This window comes from Onychostoma macrolepis, chromosome 13, assembly GCF_012432095.1.
Source record: "Onychostoma macrolepis isolate SWU-2019 chromosome 13, ASM1243209v1, whole genome shotgun sequence".
In the NCBI taxonomy this organism is placed as follows: Eukaryota; Metazoa; Chordata; class Actinopteri; order Cypriniformes; family Cyprinidae; genus Onychostoma; species Onychostoma macrolepis.
The window spans coordinates 20,478,241-20,503,972 of NC_081167.1; positions in this window are offsets into that span (position 1 = coordinate 20,478,241).

A 25,732-nucleotide genomic window follows, 5' to 3' on the forward strand; every position below is an offset into this window, starting at 1 on the left:
TCGAGTAGTACATGAGAATGAAAGAATGAATTTCGGATTCTCTATGTGGTTTTGGTTGAGTGCATGACCAAGATGTTTGTAGATAAGAAAAGGGATGGACTGGTCATATTGTAGGGAGCCTCAGGACTTTTCAGGGTGGCCCAGTCAACGCATGGGCAGGCTGCCGAAACCAAATTTATGTAATGCAAATATACAAAAATTTAAAGGGAGAACACTTTTGTGCAGTTGTGGGTCTTGGGATAGACAAAAACATAGGATTTCTCTATGGGGAGGACCAGGATTCATACAGGTCAAGTTAAGCAAGGTAATTACAGGCAGCTTGCTATTTGTTGCATATTTACTTTACTAAAATACTTAGTTTTTGTTGGCACAGCAAAAACAATGTAAGTGGCAATGTTGAGTCTAAAATGTACGTTACTAAATATTATTATTATATATTAAATTGTTTCATAAATGCAATATAACAAATGTGCTGTTTTTCCAAATATCACAGCTGTGACTGGTCTGTAAGCTCAAGGCTGAACACATTATAACGTGATTTTTCCATCACGTAAATGCACTGCAGTTCCCCCATCAGCCCTATGGTGTACTGAAACAAAACAAGGCCCCTACCTTGTCACTTTCCTACCTCAGTGCTAGAGTGGCTGTGGCATTTTGGGTCAAAGCGGCAAATGCTTCTGAAGGCATTCAATGTCACTGCATCAAACTTTACTCATCCTGTGCATGGCAATGCAAACCATCTCTCAATAAGACATAAAACAGAGGCACTTCAAACCCAACCAGGACCCTGGACATGGCCGCAGTTGCTGTGGGAATAAGCTCTGAAAAGCATAATGGAATGCTGCCTATTGCAAAGATTTAAAAAAAAACAACACATGAAAGCAGACCTGAGAAGAGTCCCACATGCCCTACACAGGAAAAAGAACTTTGAGCACTTCTATGTCATGTCATTATTTTTATTAAAATTCACAGATTTACATTTAAAATATGCATTTGTTTGTTAAAGTCACATTAAAACAGTCTTTGAAAATTTTTATCATGGCTTCATAATTTATTTTATTTTCTAATGACTCATTTAGACTATATAATCTTATTTAGACTAAAGAATTTAATGCAATTATAGTCTAATGACTTAAGACTATAAAATCTAAAACTATGAAAATAAAAGTATGAAATTAACATAAACCATTCAATATTTATAGTGAAGATTGCTTATTAATGTATACTGTATATTATGGTAATTGTATCTCAGTTGTGTTGTCATTTCCACCACAATGATCACAATTCCACTGTGTACTAAGAGTTTTTTGTGAAGGTAACTTACACATTATGCTATACACACACACACACACACACATAGCATAATATATGTCCTTCTATAAAATATACAGTATAGAAAAGAGAGAGACACCCATATGTATTTGCAATTATTGCCGTATTTTACTTCTAAATTGCACCAACACAATGCAGAAGGTGCAGCCAACCCAGAATAGCAAATGATTCATAAATTATTTATTTTTGTCCAGGTAAGATTTGTGTATTCACAGTCAGCAATGTGGCCAGGATTCCCCTTTTTGTTGAAAACAGTTTGGAACCAAAGTTTGGAACCACAATATTGTAGTTTAGTATCTCAAAATAACTCCATGAAATAGACTCATAGACCAACAGGCTCCTCTAAAAACCACAAAGTCTCTGAAAAAAAAGCAATATCTGAGAGCAGCTCAATGCGTGCGGCTTATCACACTGTGAGCCGCTGCGTCCTGCCAGACAGAATCCACGTTCCACTGAAATCATGAATTACACCATCAGAAAAGCCAGAGGTGGTCAGGGCTGCAGATTAGGAGCAAAATTGGTAGCAGGTTTGAGGAAACGCTTCCAAACACCAGCTGTGGGTGGTCTTGTGTTTCTCAGTCGAGTTTCGCTGCACCACCTCGAATTCCTTGCATTACAATGTGAACCGTTTAGTGTTCAAAACTGTCAGATATTGCCTTAAAAAGAACTCTTTTGTTGTTGTTTCAGCTTCTGTTGTCTTGGATGGAGCAGATTTCCATCATTCTGTAGAAGAATCTCTGTCATCTGCCTCATTCACACCTTTTCTTACTTTCCTTTCTCTACTGACTCGTTTGGCCTTTCTCTCGTTCTATGATTAATGTTCTGGTTATTTATCTCTGTCTGTCATCATCTCTCTTAATGTGTCCTGGCCGTAAGCCAGATCCACCTCGAGCAGAATGAGAGAGTTAGAGACAGCCGAGCATGTTTGGTTTGGCCCCATGTCCTCCTCTCGTCCACCATCTCTCTCCAAAGCACCCAGAAGATTCTCCCGTCTGAACTCCTCGACCTTTGGCCATGTTCACGACAAATTACCCCTCTCTGCCGTTTCTCATGTCCTTATTGCAGCTCAGTGTTGGGTGGCCATTAATAAAAGAGAGGGTTAAAGTGGACCTCTCGCTGAGTGATAGGAGCACTAAAGCTCAGATCAGCTCGGAGAGGAGTACTCCACATCCTACAGATGCACGCGGACACACGCGCGCTTCCCCCTCACGCAGATAAGATGCACACAACAATCCTTATAAGTCTACAAGTCTTACAAGTCTTATAGAGTACCAATGTTACAACAAACATTGGCAGAGACAAGCGTGTTATTTTTATTTATTTTTACCTGGGAGGTTCTTATTTACAAGTTAGAAAGTCATAATTACTGTGTCAGTTGCATTCAAATTACAATGGTCAGCTCAGGATTGAGATGTTTTTCTACAAAAATTCAGGTAACACTTTATTTTGATGGCCCCTTTTTCAGCATTCTGTTGACTATAAGTAACTTTGCACCTACATGTCAACTAACTCTCATTAGAGTATTATTTGACTGTCTGCCTAATATCTGCTAATTTTTTATTGTAATGGTGTCCCAACAGACATTCTTCTGACTATAAGTAACTTTGCAAGTACATGTCAACTTATTCTAACCCTAAACCTACCAGTCTACTAATACTCTACTAACACTCTAATGAGAGTTAGTAGATATGTAGGTGCAATATTACTTATAGTCAACAGAATGTGTTAAAGGACCATCAAAATAAAGTGAAACCAAAATTCATTACATTTTTTCTACAAAAATTAAATTCATTAAACAAAAAAGTTTTTTTTTTTTTTTAATAAAGAATGCACATTCGGTGTGTTTTTGCTCTTTTATGCTTTTATTTGTGTTTTTTATGCTTTTATTTTATTTAGGTGCTGTAAACTGAATTATGTACTCTATCATAATTGTACAATACTATTGTATTTAGTGCATGCAATTTAGCTAGTTTTATTGTAAGTAAAAGAAATAGTAATGAATAGTAACTGGCATCTACAGTGGGGCAAAAAAGTATTTAGTCAGCCACCAATTGTGCAAGTTCTCCCACTTAAAAAGATGAGAGAGGCCTGTAATTTTTATCATAGGTATACCTCAACTATGAGAGACAAAATGAGAAAAAAAAATCCAGAAAATCACATTGTAGGATTTTTAAAGAATTAATTGGTAAATTCCTCGGTAAAATAAGTATTTGGTCTCCTACAAACAAGCAAGATTTCTGGCTCTCACAGACCTGTAACTTCTTCTTTAAGAGGCTCCTCTGTCCTCCACTCGTTACCTGTATTAATGGCATCTGTTTGAACTCGTTATCAGTATAAAAGACACCTGTCCACAACCTCAAACAGTCCAACTCCAAACTCCACCATGGCCAAGACCAAAGAGCTGTCAAAGGACACCAGAAACAAAATTGTAGACCTGCACCAGGCTGGGAAGACTGAATCTGCAATAGGTAAGCAGCTTGGTGTGAAGAAATCAACTGTGGGAGCAATTATTAGAAAATGGAAGACATACAAGACCACTGATAATCTCCCTCGATCTGGGGCTCCACGCAAGATCTCACCCCGTGGGGTCAAAACGATCACAAGAACTGTGAGCAAAAATCCCAGAACCACACGGGGGGACCTAGTGAATGACCTGCAGAGAGCTGGGACCAAAGTAACAAAGGCTACCATCAGTAACGCACTGCGCCGCCAGGGACTCAAATCCTGCAGTGCCAGACGTGTCCCCCTGCTTAAGCCAGTACATGTCCGGCCCGTCTGAAGTTTGATAGAGAGCATTTGGATGATCCAGAAGAGGATTGGGAGAATCAGATGAAACCAAAATAGAACTTTTTGGTAAAAACTCAACTTGTCGTGTTTGGAGGAGAAAGAATGCTGAGTTGCATCCAAAGAACACCATACCTACTGTGAAGCATGGGGTGGAAACATCATGCTGTTTTTCTGCAAAGGGACCAGGACGACTGATCCGTAAACGAAAGAATGAATGGGGCCATGTATCGTGAGATTTTGAGTGAAAACCTCCTTCCATCAGCAAGGGCATTGAAGATGAAACGTGGCTGGTTCTTTCAGCATGACAATGATCCCAAACACACCGCCCGGGCAACGAAGGAGTGGCTTCGTAAGAAGCATTTCAAGGTCCTGGAGTGGCCTAGCCAGTCTCCAGATCTCAACCCCATCGAAAATCTTTGGAGGGAGTTGAAAGTCCGTGTTGCCCAGCGACAGCCCCAAAACATTACTGCTCTAGAGGAGATCTGCGTGGAGGAATGGGCCAAAATACCAGCAACAGTGTGTGAAAACCTTGTGAAGACTTAAAGAAAACGTTTGACCTCTGTCATTGCCAACAAAGGGTATATAACAAAGTATTGAGATGAAATTTTGTTATTGACCAAATACTTATTTTCCACCATAATTTGCAAATAAATTCTTTAAAAATCCTACAATGTGATTTTTCTGGATTTTTTTTTTTTTTTTTTTCTCTCATAGTTGAGGTATACCTATGATGAAAATTACAGGCCTCTCTCATCTTTTTAAGTGGGAGAACTTGCACAATTGGTGGCTGACTAAATACTTTTTTTGCCCCACTGTATTTGCATGCCCCCAAATTCAAATTCTGAATTTTCCATTCTGAATTACAACATTGTGGTGCAGTTCATATGCATTCAATTTGTAAATACAAAACAAAATTAACTATGATTGGTCACTTCAAATGTCAGTCTAACTGCCATTTGCTCTAAGCGGTTTTTGACCAGAATGCAATATGGACCTTATGCGTTTTAAAGATGTGGCCTGGGAGTTATTTATATGGTGCAAGACAATCACATTTTGAAAAAGAAATTTACTCACCCTCAGGTCATTCAAGATGTAGATGAGTTTGTTTCCTCATCAGAACAGATTTGGAGAAATGTTTTTTCATCACTTGCTCACTAGAGGATCCTCTGCAGGGAATGGGTGCCGTCAGAATGAGAGTCCAAACAGCTGAAAAAAACATCACAAAAATCCACAAGTAGTCCACATGACTCCAGTCCAAAAAAGCTGTGTGTTTGTAATAAATAACAAATCCATCATTAAGACATTTTTAACTTCAATCCATTGCTTTCAGCTTAAATAAAAGTCCTCTAAAATAATGCTTTCTCCAGGGGAAAGTTGTCACGTCTGAATCAGTAGAGAAATATGAACAGATCAAGCACAATTTATAAGCGAAAGCAGTTCTAAACTGTTCTGAACAAATATTTCAGTGTATTTGGATGTATGAAGACAACAAGGGATGGATTTTTTTCACTGGAGCAGCCATTAGTATGGATTTGTATTTTGGTCAGAAGCGACAGTTTAAAGTTAAAAAGCCTTAAAGGATTTGTTTCTTACAAACACGTATGTTTCCACTTCACAAGACACTGACTTGAGTTGGAGTTGTTTGGATTGCTTGTGGATTATTGTGATGTTTTTATCAGCTGTTTGAACTCTTGTTCTGATGGCACTCATTCACTGCAAAGGATCCATTAGTGAGCAAGCAATGTAATGCTAAATTTCTCCAAATCTGTGCCGATTAAACAAACTTTTCTACATCTTGGATAGCCTGAGAGTAAATTTCCAGCAAAATTTCAACAAACTCATTTAGAACTTAATACAATTTTAGTGTTTTAAATGAAACAAAATAATATTCAAATACCAGATTTTTTTTTTCTTCTTTTTTATCTATTCCACTTTAAAAGAAAAAAAAATCTCACCTTTTTTCTCATCTTTCATTCTTTTTTTCTGATCTTTTTTTTTTTTTTTTCGAAATGGGATATATATGCATGCATTCATCCCAAAACACACACTTGCACATATATTACACTGCTGTCTCTTTTGCACTCTCCAGAAACACACACATGCATTAATCTTCGTCTGCCTGCTGAAAGGTCTCCTCGGCGTCCTGATGCACTGAAGCAGGCCTAATGTTTAAAAGGAGAACAGAGGAAAGACCGAGTCTCATTCGCAGATCACTGGAATTAATCAGCATGAGGAAACAGAAAGCAGAAAACACAGAGAGAGCCTCTGGGAACAGAACAACAGACCAGATGCCATCAGAGTCACTTATGATGGGACTCAGAGGATCTAAGAGCAGCAGGATGCGAGAATATGTGTGTGTGTTTGAAGAGGGAGGAGGGAGTCTTTGATCCCTGACATCAGCAGCTTCAAACACTGGAACACTGCAGTATGAGTCTGTCAGTGTCTCTGTACACGAAATCCACAGGATAAACTGGTTGTTTTGCCCCTTAGGGAGCAGGACACAGCTGTTAGCTGCAGGTCTCACTGTATCAAACTGAGCCGCACTCACTGCTTATTTATCAATAATACTCAAGCTTCATCCTCTCTGTCACACTGAGCATCACTGAACTGTATTTATTATTAGTCACAGTTAGATTCGGTCTGTCAGGGGGCCTGACTTCACTAAACCACGGCAGCCTGCTTAGTGTCTCTGTCCCCAGAACACTGCACAGAGGAGCCAGAGCTCCATACATCACAGAAGACAGATGAGCGGAGAGGGAGTGCTCTCTTTAAATGTTTAACTAATAGTAAATGTGCATCTGGATGTGCTTTCTTTGGTTTACATTTGATTTTTAAATGCTCAGATTTCTAAATACGCAGACCCAAAATGTATTTGGACACCTAAGCCACAACTAAACGGAGTTTTCAAAAATGAAAATTCTGTCATCATTTACCCACATTGTTGTTCAAAACCTGTATGACTTTCTTTCCTCTAAAGAAAATTAAATATGATATCTTGAGAAATGTTTTTAATGAAAGTCAACTGTAACCCAAACATTTTGATTACCAACACTTTACAAAATATCTTATTTTGTGTTCCACAGAAGAAACATGCAAATGAAAATTCAGAACAACATGAGGGTGAGTAAATGACAACAGATTTTATATTACTGGGTAAAATAACTCTTAAAAAGTAAGAATGTCATTGCATTAGATTAGACAGTCTGGTGCAGACCCTACACTATTAAAATAAGCAAAGAAAAAAAAAAAGTTTTGACTGACATACCATATGAAGATTCACAAGACATGAACTGAACACCCAACAGAATCAAAGAGAACCTATTATAATTAGTGATATAAACTGTGTACACTGGAATCGGCCTGGCGTGACGAGACACCAACAGTAAAAAAGACAGCCCTGTTTCATTTCCGACGTACTCCATATGCTTGCATTACTTCCATTACTTTGCATTAATAGAGAAAACGTTAAGGGAATGTTCCTGTTTATCATTTTGCAAACATAATGAAAACCTTATTTTTATTGTTCTCTGAATGTTCTGAAACAAATAATAAACATTAAGATTTCAAAATCGCTTGACGCATGTCCACCTTAAATGATTCTGAAAAAAAAATGTTCAACGAACAATCTATGAATACATTTTTTGTGCTATCCTATTGATAATGTTATAAATACCAGCTATCAGTGTTACTGGAAATAACAGCCAGAACATTAGGCAAAGAGAATGTTAAGCGAATGTTCCCTTTTAGCTGTAAAGATAATGTCCAACGTAGACTTATAATTTTATGCATGATTTTGTAATTTTATATTTGATAAAATATAGACAGATAATTCACTTAAAGAAACAATGGCTACTCTATTTTTCTCTGCTGTCGCTGCACTTGTTGCACTGAGACAGGGGTTGAAAAGGTTAAAAAGGTTTTCACAGAGCTTTTCAGAAGACCTTCAAACGTCAACAATTTCAGTCTCGCCAAACTGAGTTGAGATGTATTTGTTACTCACGGTACATATACCACGATATATAGCTAAGTCTGAGAGTCACACACTGTGGTTTCATTGTGGAAACAAAAACAAGCAGCTAATAAACCTTTGGCTACAGTGTGAAAAGGCTAACTTCACTCTTAGCTTTCTAAATCCTTTATTCACTGAATAATTTTGCACACACAAAGAGTATAAAAACACATGAAGAAAAAATAAAATCCAAAGCAATTAAAAGCTTGAATAAATCTCAGCTGCACCGAACCTTGATTATCTTGAGAATCTGATTAATGTTTCAGTGTAGAACCTACCTACAGCCCAAGGTTAATTTATTTCCATAGGTTGTCAAGATCTGAATGAATAAATTGTTGCAATCAAATTCTACAGCGATTTTTCACCTGCAATCACCATGTTTAATCCTACAAATCACTCTTATTGACAGCTGTGTATCTTAAATCACAGATACCTCAGTTCAAGGCAAGCACTTTTCCTCTACAAACACATAGGATCCGGTTGCAGCCAAAGTAAATGAGGTCACTAACCACTTACAAAACAAGTTGGAGAGGCATGGCGATGAGAGGAACCTCTTCTCTCGTTTTGCTTATCTTTAAAGATTTATATAGGTTTTTTTTTTTTTCTTTTTCTCCCTTAAAGCTTCTCTGTTGACTCCTGCAGATGTTTCCAGTTTACGGAGCAGAGGGTGGGCACAGTGTCTGGCAGCAGACTGACCTCCCACCTGTGGCTTTGACCTTTGACCTTTGCCCTTTGCGAGCCAGAACACCTGATGACCCGACCTCTTTGCAAGCAGTGTGACGTCATGATTGCGGTAGAAGCTGGAGGGAGCAGCTGAAGTCGATTTGATGTCTGAGAACATTTACTGTACACACACACACACACACACACACACACTCGTCTGTGTAAATCTGGGCATGTGGCTCCCCCTGCAGGTAAGAGAAACGATGTGAATCTAAAATTAAGGTGGAGAAAATGGATGTAACATTGAAACTATAGTATTTTTTAATTAACCTGAGTGAACACATTGGGGGAAAATATTGATGGAGAGAACAAATTAATTAAGTTCAAATGAGTGCAGTCGTAATACATATATATATATATATATATATATATATACATTTTTATTTTTTTTAAGAATAATGCAGTATGAGTCGTGAGTATGTCAGGGACGGACGGATGGACGGACAGACAGACAGACAGATAGATAGATCTTGTTTACTATAGTGACCCATTAATTTGTAAGGGGAATGTGAAAAATATGAAATATAACATGAAAAGGTTATTTGTATTATTTTTGGAAAGAAAATAACAATAGCCTAACATTTTTAGGAGATGTGTTTTTAAATACATTCAAAGCCATTTTTACAAACATGCATTTTTTTTTTTTTTTACTAAAACATTGAATGAAAGAAACTTAATCAGGCAATTCATCAAGATTAATATTATAAGAGCCTGTATGCAACAGACTTTAGTTCACAGATATTACAGAGATTTAATGTAATATTACACAGAATTTCCCCACACAATCAGCACAGAATAAAAGTCAGAGTCAGATAGCATCTGGGTCTATTTATGTCTAAAACCAAATACTGAGAATAGACTTATTAATACAGACAATTCTGTTCACACACACAGCTGACAATAAAAACCGAGCACATCTTACCTCTTAACCAGACCCTGAGGGATTATAAGAACAACCTCTGTCTCTGTTCTGCCTAAGGAATGAAAATCAGATTGTGCAGATGGAAAGAAACACCTCATTTTTTCCATGAAATCATCACTCACGTACGTGCCAGAGAATTCTGATTATTTGTTTATGACATGAACAAGAACAAGACCCAAAAAAAAGGGTCTTGGCATGTTGTTGAGTAAATATGTGGTCTAATAAAGAACAGAATGACTCTTGAATGTGAGTGGCATGTCTGCTGGTCTGACACCAGTTTAACTGTGCGATGTGAGGGTAAATACTCAGACTTCAGCAGGAGAAACCGGTCCTAGACCAGTGTAAACATGGTTTCTGTCTCTCCTAACAGGTTGGGATGGGCTCCTGGCCAATAGTATTAGTATTAAAGTGGCTGTAAAAGAACATTCTAGTCTAATTATTTGGATTTGGCCCAGTGCACCTGCAAAACTGAGCATAAAACACTGACAAGCATACTTATATATAATTAAACATAAACCTGCAAACACCCTTTGAGACATGGTCTGTTGGGCTGAGGTATGTACTAGAGTAGCATGTGTGTTGTTTTCCTTGTAATGTTGCAACAGCGCTACCATTCATGCCAATGTCAATGACACATTTATTGGTTTTTGAGCAGTGTCCTGTCAGCAAAATGCAGTGTGTGTTGTACAGTTTTATTGCTCAGAAAAATGGTTTCACACCACAACTGGCCGTCTATCAGTATCGTTTTCTCTCCCTTTCCGTGTCTGATTTATTTTCTGTTTTCATAAGCATAAAATCTGGACCATCAGTTGTTACACTCTTCTGCTGCCAAACATTTAAACTCACAACATATGCAGCTAAACAGCACTCTTCCCTTTACTGTACAACACACACTAATTCAGGCCTGCACGTAAATACTCAACTATGAACATATGTACACACACGTGCAACTCTGCACAAACACACATTCCTTGAGATATGAACGCTCACACATGAACACACATACTTTCTGAAAAGAGTTTTAAAAAATAACAATAAACTTTCCTGCTTTTCCTGAAGCAGGATTTTGTGACACATTGTCTGTACGTGATTAATTATAATTGTGAGAGATTTAAATAATTCTGAAATATATTTAAATTGTATATAATATTTATGATTTATTAATAAAATATTGACTTATTTTTATTACCACAGTCTGCCATATTGGAAGATATTGGTCAATATTGGCCATTTGTTTAGGTCTATTTTTCTCATTTTTAATCAACTTACTTTTCCTGAAGCAGCATTTTGCATCACTTTTCTGTGATTTTCTAAATGTGATTTCATAATAAGCCACTATTTTACTGGCTTTTACATTTATGTCTTTTTTATTTTTATCAACTTATTTTTCTAAAGAGAATTTTGTATTACTTCTTTCGCCACTTTATGTATTTGATTTCATAATAAGCGAATATCTATTATTGTGCTGATTAATTATGATTGTGATAGATATAAAAAATATAAAATATTTATTAAAATGAACATATTTATGATTTATTAGTAAAATATTTAATTATCATGTTTTATTTCATTGTAGTTTATCGCTAAAGCTGACTTGAGTTTGTTTTTACAAAATGCTGGTGCCTTGAAAATCTCAAATGAATTGATGGCACTTATAAATACTATAAATTTTGCACATTTCCATCTTCACTCAATTTCTGCAGGTCAGGCAGAACTTGAAGGTAACACTAACAGTAAAATGATGAGTCAGGAAAGGCAACAAGAGACAGTGACAGATTAAGAGTTCAGAGCAGTACATTAGCTTCTAATTGATGGAGGTCTAGGCAGCTTCTGATGCTTTATCTGACAGCGCCGCTGCAGTCTGTCTGTTTCTCAGCGCTGTACTGTCATCTAGTGGACGTACATGATAGAAGTAACACAATGTGAGGGAAAGAGGATATTGTTGATGTGTTTGACTGACCGAATATTATCTTACCTTGAGCATATTGCTCAGGTTTCACCAGGGGTTTCTCATTTCTTTGCTGAGAGGAACATCTTTCCGGCACTGGTTCCATGCTATCATTCCACCTCTGTTCTGACAGAGTACAGAAAAGATGGAAAGGCACGGTAAGAATTTTACATTTTTATTTTTTTGCTCAATGCAGTACACAAATGATTCCATTTATATAATTTAATCACTTTGATGATCACTGTACCTACGTATTGCATGTTCTTGGGTTTAGCAAAGTTTGTCTGCCTTGCCAAGCACTCAGCATTATTAATCTCACCATGGCACAATGCCCACCCATTTTTGTTCAAGAAACAGTGATTCCTAATGCAGGATGAATGAACCATTTACAATTGAATCAGCATTTGAGATCTTGAGGTCATTACACTACAACCGAGATGCTTTCAAACTGTGTAGGACACTGAAAGATAAAGTCTGCTCCCGATAAAGCAGTTCCTGCTCATGCAAACTGTTTCATGATTTAAAGATCTGGATGTGGGCCACACAGTAGTGTAGTTATTGACATAGATCATACTGTATAGACATTAATAGATCATATCAAATATTTTATGATTTTCAACATGTTTCAATGCTATGTGTTATAACATCACCTCTGAAGAAACTAGACAGAAGGACAGAGGGAAAACCCCCGAGATTGATGATGCAGTTAAGTTATAATAAACTATTACCATCTGTGACATTTACTGCTTATGAGAATTCAGACCTGCAGCCACATGAGATTTAATGGTAATGAAGCAGGAAAAATGAACTGATGAACAATTAAGCATAAATCTGGACTCTACAACGCGGTATTCGTCCAGAACAGAATGTGATGTTCTCTGAATGATTTAGAACACTGTCAGCTAAAATACAAAACTCAGCCATTGCACACACTTTTATCAGTAATTTTATATTTCGATGGTTTTAAACAACTCTTTCTCTCTCTCTTGTATACCAGTCATAGGTGAAGCGAATGTCGTTGATTATCTTCTATATAACAAGGCCACATATTAAGGTCTGGGTAGATTAGATGGAAACAAACAATCAGTTCTCGTGATCAATGTGTTGGATCCAGGAGAAATGGGCAGGAACATAGAAGAAGTTTGACAAGGGCAAAATTGTTACGGCACGGCAACTGTGTCAGAGTATCTCTGAAACGGCAAGGCTTGTGGGTTAGCCTGCTCCCAGAAATGTGCTGGACCAACAAGTCTGATCCACGGTGGCTCAACCCTTGCAAACTAGTAAAACTGTTAAATTCTGTAATTAAAATTGAATAATATATTTTATACTGTATGTGTTCAAGTAACTCAGCTTTTCACTTCCAAGTAACTTTTAAGTAAACACATTATTCTTCTTTAGTACTCTTATTAGCTTACACAAGTGCTTATACAGTTTTCTCTTACACAAGTGCTGGGTTTTCTCTTCTTCACTTTTCTGTCTCTCTGGGATTTAATTAGTCACTAATATCAGTTTTCAATTTATTTTTCCTTTCTCTTTCTCTCCGCTGCTGATCTTTTTTTCTGGTTGTTAGTATGTTAAACGGCTCTCTGAAGGCTTCCAGAGTCAGTCACCTGCACTACAGCATGAAGTGTGGACTCAGCATGTAATAAATTTCTTCTGAATGAAAACACACCACAGAGATCAACTCATCCCTTTAAAGTAGCTCCAGGGCTCATACAGCATGAATATATTATACTCAGAGGCAAATATGCATTTACTGTATAGGAGACCAACAGTGTTGTTTAAGATAATCAAATGCAATTTAATGATTACATTATTGCGGAGCCCGGGAAGTTACCTGTAGGAAAAAACAACTAATCTGTGGAGACGGTTTTGCAATTCGTTTATAAACTGTACTCACGAATTCTTAAACTGTTCCCTCGGTTTAACAAATCGTGCCCACGGATTAATAAACCGAATTCACGAATTTCCAATCCGTGCATTCAGAACCGTACCTTTGGTCTTTTAATCCGTACCCACAAATTCATAATCCGTGCGCACGCTTTCGCAATCTGTTCCCACGGGTTTGTAAACTGTACTCACGGATTTGTGGCCCCACCCCCAGTCTTTCCCGGTGTTGTGCCCATTTTCGACCCCCCTGCCAAAGTATTACCCCCCTCGTTGAAATTGCTACCTGATTGCCAAATCCTAACCCCACTCCTAATCCTAACCCCTCCCCCCACACCTAACCCTAAACCTACCAATACTAGGGGGGTAATAATCTGGTGGGAGTCAGAATTAGGCAGGCCACCTGTTTAGGTGCGGGATGCATTGTATTGTGTTAAAACTTTATTTTTAAAAATGGAGAATTTCTTGAATTTTCTAAAAAACGATAGAGAGATGGATGTAGTCAAGATGCAGTCAATACACTCTAAAAAATGCTGGGTTAAATACAACCCAGTGCTGGGTAAAATATGAACAAACCCAGCGATTAGGTTGCTTTCAACCAACATTCTGGGCAGTAACCCAACCGCTGGGTCTAAACAACCCAATCGCTGGGTTTGTCCATATTTTACCCAGCGCTGGGTTGTATTTAACCCAGCATTTTTTAGAGTGTAGTATGTCAGATGAGCATTTACTGACATACAGTATGTCCCCAGATTTGGAGACCGGATTGAAATAAAACAATACTGCAGAAGAGAATTAGCTGCATTAGAAGGAAATACCATAGTACTGGATGGAAGCATAAGGGTAGACAGAGAGAGAGAGTCATTGGGAAGTATTCTGTACAATGTATTTAAACCCTAGTACACTGAATGGTCTAATTTACTTTTAAAGTCCATTTTTGATGGGAAAAGGTTAGTTAATAAAATCACCAAAAAAAGTCTTCTTGTTAAGAATGAATAGGCTAGTGCACAAAAACATTTCCAAAACTGTAAAAGGTTATTTAAAAATAAAGCATTCATGAATTATTTTATGATTAACATATCACTGTCTTATGTGCCCTCATTTATAGTTATAAATTAATAATAATAATAATTATTATTATTATTATTATGCTACCATTGTTATTATTACATTTACATATGCATTTAGAAAAAGCTTTTATCCAAAACGACTTTAAAAAGAGGAACTAAGCAGTAAAAAGTCAGTCGTAATACACAATGGCAGGTTAATTAGACAATAATAATAAAATACTAAGATTATCACAAATAAACACAAGATTTTTGACACACATCATTCTTATTAAATCGTTATTCCACCCCGCTACAATAGAGAATCACTTTAAGCATGCTGTTAAGACAATTTGATGTATTCCACTTAATAATACACAATAAAACAATAAACAATAAGATTTGTTCTTCTAAAATGAGTCCCGTGAGTACGGTTTACAAACCCGTGGGAACAGATTGCGAAAACGTGTGCACGGATTATGAATTTGTGGGTACGGATTAAAAAAACGAAGGTACGGTTTACAAAATCTGAGCGCGCGGATTGGAAATTTGTGGGTACGGTTTATTAATCAGTGAGCACGATTTGTTAAACCAAGGGAATAGTTTAAGAATTCGTGAGTACGGTTTATAAACCGAGGGGACGAATTGCAAAACCGTCGCCACGGATTGCTATGTTTTTTTCTTTTCCCTACAGTTGACTTCCTGGGCTCCGTACATTATACATGCACAGAGACACAGCTTTTTTTTCAAATGCTGAGTGTGTGTGTTCATCCTGTGAGCTGTTATTTGTCTTTGAGTACGAATGATGGAGAAAGAGAAATTACCTTCTTCCATGATGCTTTTTTAAATCTCTTTTTTCATTCTTTTCCTTCTTCTCCTTCTATTCCTCACCGTCCTTCCCATTCCTTAAGCCAAGATCCTGAGGGCACTGCTATGATAAGAAAGTAACCCATAATGCAAAACATTCAGGATATCAATGATGGTCCACTTATACCGAATGAGGTCTATCCCAAGCTAAATGAGTAAGGATAGAAAGAATTTACTGATTCTGGTTCCCGTTTTGATACACTGATATATTCGGTGGTAAAATCAAAAATACATTATGGGTGTTTACGTTTTTGGTAAAAGGGACCACCACAGTCCTTTTTCTCTGTTATCATATAGCACTGATTTTAAAAATGTAATTTAATTTCTACTGCATATCTGCTATTATAATTAAAAAGTGATTTGTATACACATCTGCACTCACACAGCTCAGTCCCTGTTTAAGGATGTCTTTCAAGAACTCTATAATGACACCCATGATATTGCCCATGAAGGCAGTACTGTCACCCTCGATCAATGTGCAACACTTTTACCCGACAGGTGACCAGAGTGTGGTAGAGCGGCAATATTCATTTTTAGGGTGCTATAGTAATGTGCACTGACTTGTGTGTCCTGCAAACACACACGCACACACACACACACACACACACACACACACACACATACCCATAGTCTCTTAAGCAATTACTCTGTGGGTGGTGAAGGTCAAGGACACTCTGATCAATCAAAGCAAAGATGTATTAAACCATCCCACACACCTTTAGTATGACCATTTTCTCGTTGCTAATACACCTCTGTGTCATTGTCCAAGATGCCCTCTGGTGTAATATTACATTTCCATTTTAATATACCGTCTTGGCATAGTCACACACATACATCCAGGAGAATCTGCTTTGATCTTAATTAGTAATCTACTGACCTAGTATGCAGGGCATTCATATATTCTTCAATATTAACACAATATTCACTTTTATAATAATAGTCTTTGAGAGTGATGTCATAGCAGTGGAATTATTTGGTGACACAAAGAGTCACAAAATGTTTATGTCACGAATCCTGTCCCTGCACTTCCGTTCATTCACCACCAGAGGTCACTCGCTCACCACATTGACTCTCACAGCACACATCACACTGGACTCAATTTCCCATCATCCATTGCACTGATTGCACACACAGCTGAAGGCACTGATCACACAGCTCTCACTAATCACACACTCTATTTAAACCCTGGACTGCTGAGTATTGTATGCGTTTACCTCTCCCCTAGCCGTAGCAACTCTACAGAGCCCCTGATAGTTTTCCCCTGTCTGGACTATTGCTTTGTTTTCAGATACCTTTCTCATCAAGCCCCTTCGGATACTGTTCGCTGTCGACCGACCTTTGCTTGCCCTAGGATTACTCTTTGTCTTGTCCCTGCCATACCTGTTTGCCATTGCTCGACCCTGCCTGTATTTATGACCATGCCTGTAAATAAAAGCTTGCACTTGGATCCGCACGTCTCGTCAGCCCCGTTACAGTTTAATTGTTGGTTTTCTTTTTGAGATATTATTTGGAGTGTCATATATATATATATATATATATATATATATAGTTCAGTCATGAAACTCTAGATGGCGCAGGCTGACAGGTTGTTAACGTAACTGATGATATTCAGAGAGTTAAACGACTTGGCACAAGCTGATTGGTTCATGCTGTATATGCAGCCAATGAGCTTACTGCCTTGCATTTATATGGCTGGCTAGCATTTACTTGAGATTCCTGCAGCATGCTTTCAGAGTTTCTCTGAAACACTCCACCTTCCCCAGCTCCACCTGTATAGATCTGATATGGGTTATTTTATATGCTATTTGTGCAGAAGCAGCAGTACGTCTTAAATCCAGGTGGGTGCTGCACACTGGTGGTGGATGAGGAGATTCTTTCTGAATCTGTTTCAATGAAGAAACTCCTAGATAGCCTCAGGGTGAGCAAATTACCAGCAAATATTCATTTTTGGGTGAACTATTCATTTAACAGGCGAAATGACTGACAGATAGAAGGCGTTTCTGATGAGAAGTGTGGGCTGCTGTTTTTAGGCTGTCACAGGACCAAAACTTATTTCAGTGATATCTGTCATGTAGGACAAAAGCATATCAATTATGAAATTGCCTACAAGTAAGTTTGATATTGGTTTCTGAGCTTTGAGGAGTGATGGGAAGAGAACGAGAGCCCTGATATTAATTAATCTTCATATAAGGTGGCAATAATATCTAAAAAAAAAAAAAAACATGATATACCATATTATAGATGTATGCGTATATATTACTAGATACTTGTACTTTACAAGCACATGAAGAGAGAGAAGACAAGAAAGAAATAGTGATGTTGCTTATCTTGCCAATAGATCCGAAGAAGGCAGACCATTACTCAGTTCTGCTGAACTGCATTTATCCTGTAACACTTCAACACACACGCACAAACACAGAGAAAATATTACTGTGGGTTGCTACTCTCTTTTTAAAAGTGAGAGAGGTTTGTACTGTGGGAGGAAGGTTGAGATAAGTCAGGTTGAGTGATAGAGTGGCTCTGTCATTCATCAGATGTTGCAGCTTTGTCATTTTTTTTTCTGTGGTGAAAAAGAAGTCACCTGCATTTATGTACATATATATATATATATATACTTAAGTCTTAATTTTCATAAAATAAAGAGAAAATTGAAATAGTATAAATCTAAAGAACTTTCTCATCTAATGGTCCTCATCTCTTATTATTTTCAGACTGGCAATGTTAATATCTAAAACTAACGGCAAGTAGGCCTAAATGTGTCAAAGTTCAATGCATAATGTAACTTAACTGTGAAGAAATGCAGTTATTTTAAACAAATAGGCTAGCTCTCTATAACTCACCCTAATAACACCATTAAACTATCTTTCCAGGAAACGTCGTTTGGACATAAATGTTATTGTTTTTAGCATCACCTTTTAACTTTCGGTCCAGATCTTGAACGTGACGGGAATGACTGGATTCGAGTCGCCTGCCAGTGAGCAGCGCTACATTTGCTCGAGACATAAATAAGAGTTTATAGCTCGAGCAGGGGGAAGAGGTCTTTTATGTTATTAAGATGATGAAATACGCCGCGACACTTCAGACAAACTGCATTGTAAGTGCTGTCTAAGTGCGCTAAACGGATGCGACAAGCGGGGACTCGTTTGAGCGGGGAGGTCGATGGAGTCGTGACAGCGGTCGTCGTTTGCTGATTGAGTTTGAGTCGGAACTAACAGCGGATTTGGCACAAGCGCTGTTATTTTCTCTCTGATTGCGTGTAGATTTACAGCGGGCTGTTGCGCGTGATCTGCGCGAGGAAATTAAGAGCAGTCGATCATCTTTACATCCTCTCATATAGGGATAGTAGAAGAGATCAGAGAGCTGGGGACCCTGACTGTCTGTCTTTTATATAGGAGGTAAAATCAACACAGCGCGCGCGCGCGTTTTGATGATCGTGCAGGTTTCCACATGAATAATGCACTGCCATTATTTTTAGAGATCGACCATCTCAGTGACTTTTTGCTGAGATCTGCAAGGATGTATCAAGTCATCACTCTTTCACGGGCATATACACCTCCCCTCTCTCCCTCCTTCTCTCTCTCTCTCTCTCTCTCTCTCTCTAGGTCATTACCATAGCGGAAATATCGTTACCGTGACATCTTTTTTTTTTTGTAATATATTTTTTAAAGTCAAAGGTGTTCATGCATCTTGTTAGAGTATGGCTTGACTGCATATTTTAATGTTCTGATCTCTGATAAATGTTTTTGCACCCGTTTGAAAAAAGTTTCACCTGTAGCCTTGTGCATCAAAATCACTCTAAAACTCGGTTGGTTTTGTATGAGCATAGCCTATGTTAAAGTGTACTTGCACAGTCGAACGCACAGTTTTTCAAAGTATACTCCATTTAAAAGTGTGTGTGAACACAGCCTCTCCACACATGCACACTAGAAAGATTCATCTTTGTCTAGTGTCTATGTTTTTTCTCTCAAAAAGCTATGAGCAATCAAATGTTTTTGTACTCGCATAAACTAGAGTTGCGGGTAGCCTATCTTTTGATCTCCTCTCACAAGCACTTGTCAATGTGGATAGCTATTGTTTTTGCTATTGTTTTCTATATTTTGTTATGTCTCTGTTTCTTTTCTGACAGTAAAACAACTGGCCAGTTCAGTGTTGCCACCTTGTGAATATATCAATAGTGCAAAAAACAAAGTAAGCCTATATAGGTGGGAAGGCCTGGGTAACCTATACTTCATTTTCTGCATTCCATTTCACATGCAATATTGTTTGCATACTATCTGCACAGACACAAAAATTTGGATGTGCGCAGAAATCCATGGACCATGTGACGAAATGATATAGGATGATAGAGGACTGTCTAAGTATACTTTGGGCTTTAGAATTCGGGTTGCGTGCGTTCTATGCTGAAGACAAAATTCTAGTCATGCGCACTGTACCTATACCCTAGTGTAGGCTATGCATTAAAAAATTAAGTATGAATTGAACTTTACTCTTTAAAAACTGTAAACATTGTTGGCTCTTGTATGATAAGTTACTCGTGATGTTCGTCATTTGTAAGTCACCCTATAAGGTTCTCCTAAATGACCAAATGTAAATGTAATGCAAATTTTGCACTTGTCTGATGAGTAATCATTAAGAGTTCAACATCACATGCACGACTCGTCAGTTCTCTAACAGGAACTGTTGGGGATTGCCCCACTAATGCCAGTTCTTTAAAGGTGTCGGAGTCATCAAAATCTTTCCACCATTTATTATGTGTAGGGTTTAACCATATACACATTGATTTGCATAGAAGGTAGTCTCTGCAATGAACAATAAACAGAAGTAAATAACAATGTCTAACATAAATATTTGCATACTTTCCAATAAAACAGCACGTTTCAAATTAAACAATAACTCTCAATGTGCCATTAGTAAAATAATATCCTAATTACTGGATGTACATAGAATGTAAAAGGAGCATATAAACAACTTAAAATACGTTGTATAACATCCTCATTACGATATGAAAACATAATAAATGTAGAATATACTGTATGGAATCAGAAACATATTTAAACAAGATGTTAAAACATTAGCAAGATAAGCCGCAATATAACGGTGTTATGGATCAACTGGGGATCGTGTTAACTGGGGATGTGCGCGTGCACGGAAGTATGTTTACCTGGATTTCCAGCAGATGTTAGACGGCGACAGATTCGTCACTGCGATATTCCACGGGTCATAGATTAAAAATCGTTTTTCAACAGTTGTATACAGGCATCATGCATAATACAGCTTTTTGATTCCGCGGTGTCTGTACCTGCGTATGTCACGCGGTTTTAGGGAAGTTTACCATGCTCCGATCTCACGCTCACAACCACGCCCACATTAACAGGGGACAATTGTTTCAATGGATGATCAAACATGAAGTAAAAATGTAAGTATTTTCTTTTCAATATTAGCCTACTGTATCACATTGTGTCTGTAGTGTGCTGTCATGTGTTCTAAATAACAGATATAGATTAAGTTAAAATTAGCAGTAGCTAGGCTACCTAAAGCAAACATGAATTGCAAAGTCCTTTAATTTTTTATTGACAAGCCTGTTCATTGAGTTTGCTATTGTTCTTAATCAAATTATTTATTTTCTGAGTGATTATATATATATATATATATATATATATATATATATATATATATATATATATATATATATATAGAGAGAGAGAGAGAGAGATCATGAAAAACCAGAGATGGGCTACTTTGGCTTGACTTGAGTTTGTGTGATTTTACTATGCTAATTGTATTATCTGAGATCTCTTGCTTGTACAGTTAACTCTGGTGCCTTTCTATCCTCTTCCCTGGACATAAAGTTTCATCCTGGATTTATGACTGATCTGAAATCAACATTTTGCATTGGCTTAGAACTCTGTTCAGAACAATTCTGTACTCAGTTTCTTATAATCATATAATAAATTAAATTAACTTCATTTTATATATGCTTAATAGTGTGTCTGTGTTGTACTGTACATTATGCTCAGTTAGGCGCTTGAATATAAATGTTGTGAATCTGTTGTCTTTCGTTGAACATGTAGAGAACACTTTGTTTAAAGTAAATTCTAAGTTCATGACTCCTGCTTTTCATTTTACATATAGGTCTACTGGTCTCTTGCCAGACTACTAGTGTTTCCAACCATAGAAAACATGTTATGTGCAGTGCATCAAAGCCAAACTCTTTAAGTATGTGTGATGAACACAGGAAGGCATTTTTCCACAATTTGAATGTGCGATATATGTTACATGTATGGCATGTTTATATTTTTAAGGTGGCAAAGTGTTTGACATGTGTTTATTAAAAGTGAACCATGCTGTAGGATCTTTCTTACTGCCTCATAGCTTCTTTTTCTAGTTTCCATGTGACAATCACTCAGCACCCACAACTTTTTCATGACTGACACAGGCAGAACATATGATGCTGTGATGATGAATTATTATTACATATATGGCTAATATTGCAAAAGACAGTATACATCACTAACCTCATTTGGCATCTTACACGAATATGATATCTCTCTCCCAAACATTAATTAGAATAGGAAAACCTTCAATATTTACTTTATTGCAGACTTCTTGAACTAAAAATATGACACAAAAGTCTGTCAGTTGCATAAATAATGAGTGTGGACCTCTTTATATATATATATATATATATATATATATATATATATATATATATATATATATATATAACTGAATTATGCCAGTTATCTTCATTTCAGGTAACAACCTCACTAACATTTGGATTCAGCCTTTGTGAAGATTTTAGATGACCCTAACACCTGTGAAGAGATAACAACCCCTGCAAAAAAATTATGATCCTAAGAATCAACATGCAAAACTGCAAAATTATCCTTATACTGTAATCATTATGATCACAATATGTAAATCATTGCCTAAACATGTTTGTGCTTAACTGAATGATGTTAACTACCCAGATCCAGCCTGTTTCCAGTCCAGATGGTGGATCAGCACCTAGAGAAGACCACAACAGCTCTGAATGTCAGTGGAGACCATGTCAACTGTAGATGTGCCCCACAGACAGATCCCCTGCGAAGACCTCTTCACCTCAGCCATCAGCACAACTGAACTGAGCCGGAGGATGACATCACTGAATCAACGATGAACTGACTTTAACTGAGAAACTGACTGTTTACTATTGTCCTCATTTTAAAGCTGCTTTACAGCAGAATTGAACTTTGTTTGCATTATTGATACACTATTTCAGTATACAACCTGTATTGTATAAAGCGCTATATAAATAAAGGTGACCTCACTTGACTTGACAGACCTCTATTATAAAACTGTACATTTCTGCAATATGGACATTACATTGACAGTCATTTCTGACATAGAAAAAAAAAAAGCATTTTATATAAAGCTGCTTTGAAGCTATGTATTGTTAAAAGTGTTTGTGTGTGTGTGTGTGTGTGTGTGTGTGTGTGTGTGTGTATGATTTTGCTTCAACACCTAACTATGAATATACGTTTGTTGAACATTCCCTATTCAGGATTATTCACTGCAATTTATCTGTCACTAATTCAAAATTATATGCATAATGCAAAACTATAGCTTGTTTATCACTCATTCTTTAGCAATATAAAAAAAGAAAGAAAATGAAATGCTTGACATTCCTTTGACCACAGCAATATTGATGCTCAAATTAATTTAAGTAAACACCTTATTTAATGCATTTACAACTGTCATTAGAAAAATCTGTTGAAACGAAGGTAGCCTAAACAAATTAATCTGGGCGTGGTCTGAGACGCGACATGAAAGCGCATTAAAACTTCCCTTAAACCGCGTCAGATACATTGGAACATCGACAGGGGAACAACAGAGTCCAATAATGATACAAACATTCACAAATAATGTGGAAAGCTTTAAAATCTGTTCCGTTGAAAATTCCCTTTGACGAATCTGTGGAGGTCCAACATCTGCTGGAAACTCAGGTAAAACTATTAGCGTGCATGCGCACGTCCCCAGTTAACACGATCCCCAGTTGATCCATAACACCGGCACTTCCACGTGCGTTTCACATGATGAGTTAATGATCATAAAGATCGCGAACCACCAACTTCACAGGCTTAATGTAGAAACAGATTTAGCAGTATAAACATCCAGTATTACAAACATAAAGTCATGGAATAAACTTACTTCGTCAGTAAGTCTCTGCACTTAGCGATGCTGCACAGGTGGAAACTGCATCACATTCTGTCAGCTCTGTATGCGTAACCAATAACACGGCACTTACGCCAAGCACGTAGCGTAGTGCATATTTACATAATAAAAGCTCTTACCAGATATAAAATAAAAGTGTTAATAATCGTATGAATAGTATAAATATAAAGAATAATATGCGTAATGTAAAGAATTCACAACAGCCGCCCCCACAGTTGAGTAGAAAATGTGCAAGTTAAGGGAATTCTTTAAGAGTCTTTGGTTTCGTCCTTAAAGGCTGGCATGGGAATGATGGAACACTGATGTCTGCTGTTCTCACACATCCATCATTGCTGACCACAGTCTTGGTAACTTTGCCAATGGGCCACTGAGCCCTGGGAAGTTGTGGATCAATTATTAAAACCACTGATCCTACTGTCAGAGAGTCTGATGGATTGTGCCACTTCTGGCGTGTCTGTAGTGTGGGCAAGTAATTCCTTGTAAACTGAGTCCAGAATTGATCCACAAGATTTTGACAATGGCGCCATCTGTGCCGCCCCATTTCTTCTGAAGCATACGCCACCTGCGGAAGTGATGCATCTCGTCGCCCCATGAGGAGAAGGTTTGGTGTAATGGGGTCTATATCCGCAACATCTGTGGAGACATATCCAAGGGGTTTTGAATTCAAAATGCCCTCTACTTCTACTAATACTGTAGACAGGACATCTTCTGAGACAGACTGACTTCCAACTGCCACCTGTAGAGCAGCTTTGATGGAGCGGACCTCTCGCTCCCAAACACCACCAAAATGAGGAGCATTAGGCGGGTTGAACTTGAAGAGGATCTGATAATCGGCCAGCTGCTCCTTTAATTGGGATTCCATAGCAGCAAAAGCTTCACGCAGTTCTCGATCCGCACCACGAAAGTTTGTGCCACAGTCTGACCTAATCTCCTTTGGTCTGCCACGTCTGGCTATGAATCTTCGAAGAGCCAGCAGGAAGGCATCCACATCCAAGGAGTTGAGAAGCTCTATGTGAACAGCTCTTGTGGTGAGGCATTTGAAAATGACACCCCAACGCTTCTCAACCCTTCTGCCTATTTTAACATGATAAGGGCCGAAGCAGTCCACTCCAGTAGAATAAAACGGTGGACAGAGAAGTCTGAGCCGCTCTGGTGGCAGGTCTGCCATTTGTGGTACCTTAGGCTGAGCTCTCCATCGTTGACAGGATGAACAATTAAGCTGGTGGTGTTTAACAGCTTGCCGCCCCCTCAAGACCCAGTATTGTCTCCGTAGTTCTGCATACACTCTTTCTGTACCTGGGTGCAATAAGTGTCGTCAAAGTCTCTAATGAGAAGCTTTGTTGCTGGATGTCGTGAATCTAGCATGATAGGGTGAATCTGTTCCATATTTGGGCTTTCCATTCTCCGTAATCGTCCTCCAACTCTGATTAGATTAGTTACTGGATCCCACTCTGGAGCTAGACATATTAGTCGACTGTGGTTTGGTATAGGTTTGTGTGTTTTGAGGGCTGTTGTCTCCTCAGGGAAGCTCTGAGCCTGACACTTCCTTAGTAGGATCAACTCTGCTTCATGAGGATCAATGAGCTGAGCGCTCGCCGAACCATCTGTCACTTGTTGACATACCTGCCGTGTTGCTTCCACTAACTCTTTCCATGTGCTGAACTGACTGGCATCCGGAAGGGTATGATCTGGTTCCACAGTGGTTAGGCAGCAAATAGTGACACCTTTCAGTTCGGGTAACTCTTCTGACCTTGCCGGTGCAGGTCTCTTTGGCCAGTGCTCAGAACTCAGTTTTAGAAACAATGGTCCCTGACTCCAGCGCCCAGGCACAGTAAAACTTGAGAGGGGTTTACCTCTGGTGATATCATCCGCTGGGTTTTGCTGTGTGTCCACGTACCGCCAAGTACTGTGATCTGTCAACTCCTGGATTTCTGACACTCTCGTTCCAACAAAGACTTTGAACCTACAAGAGTCGGACTGAAGCCACTCCAGCACAG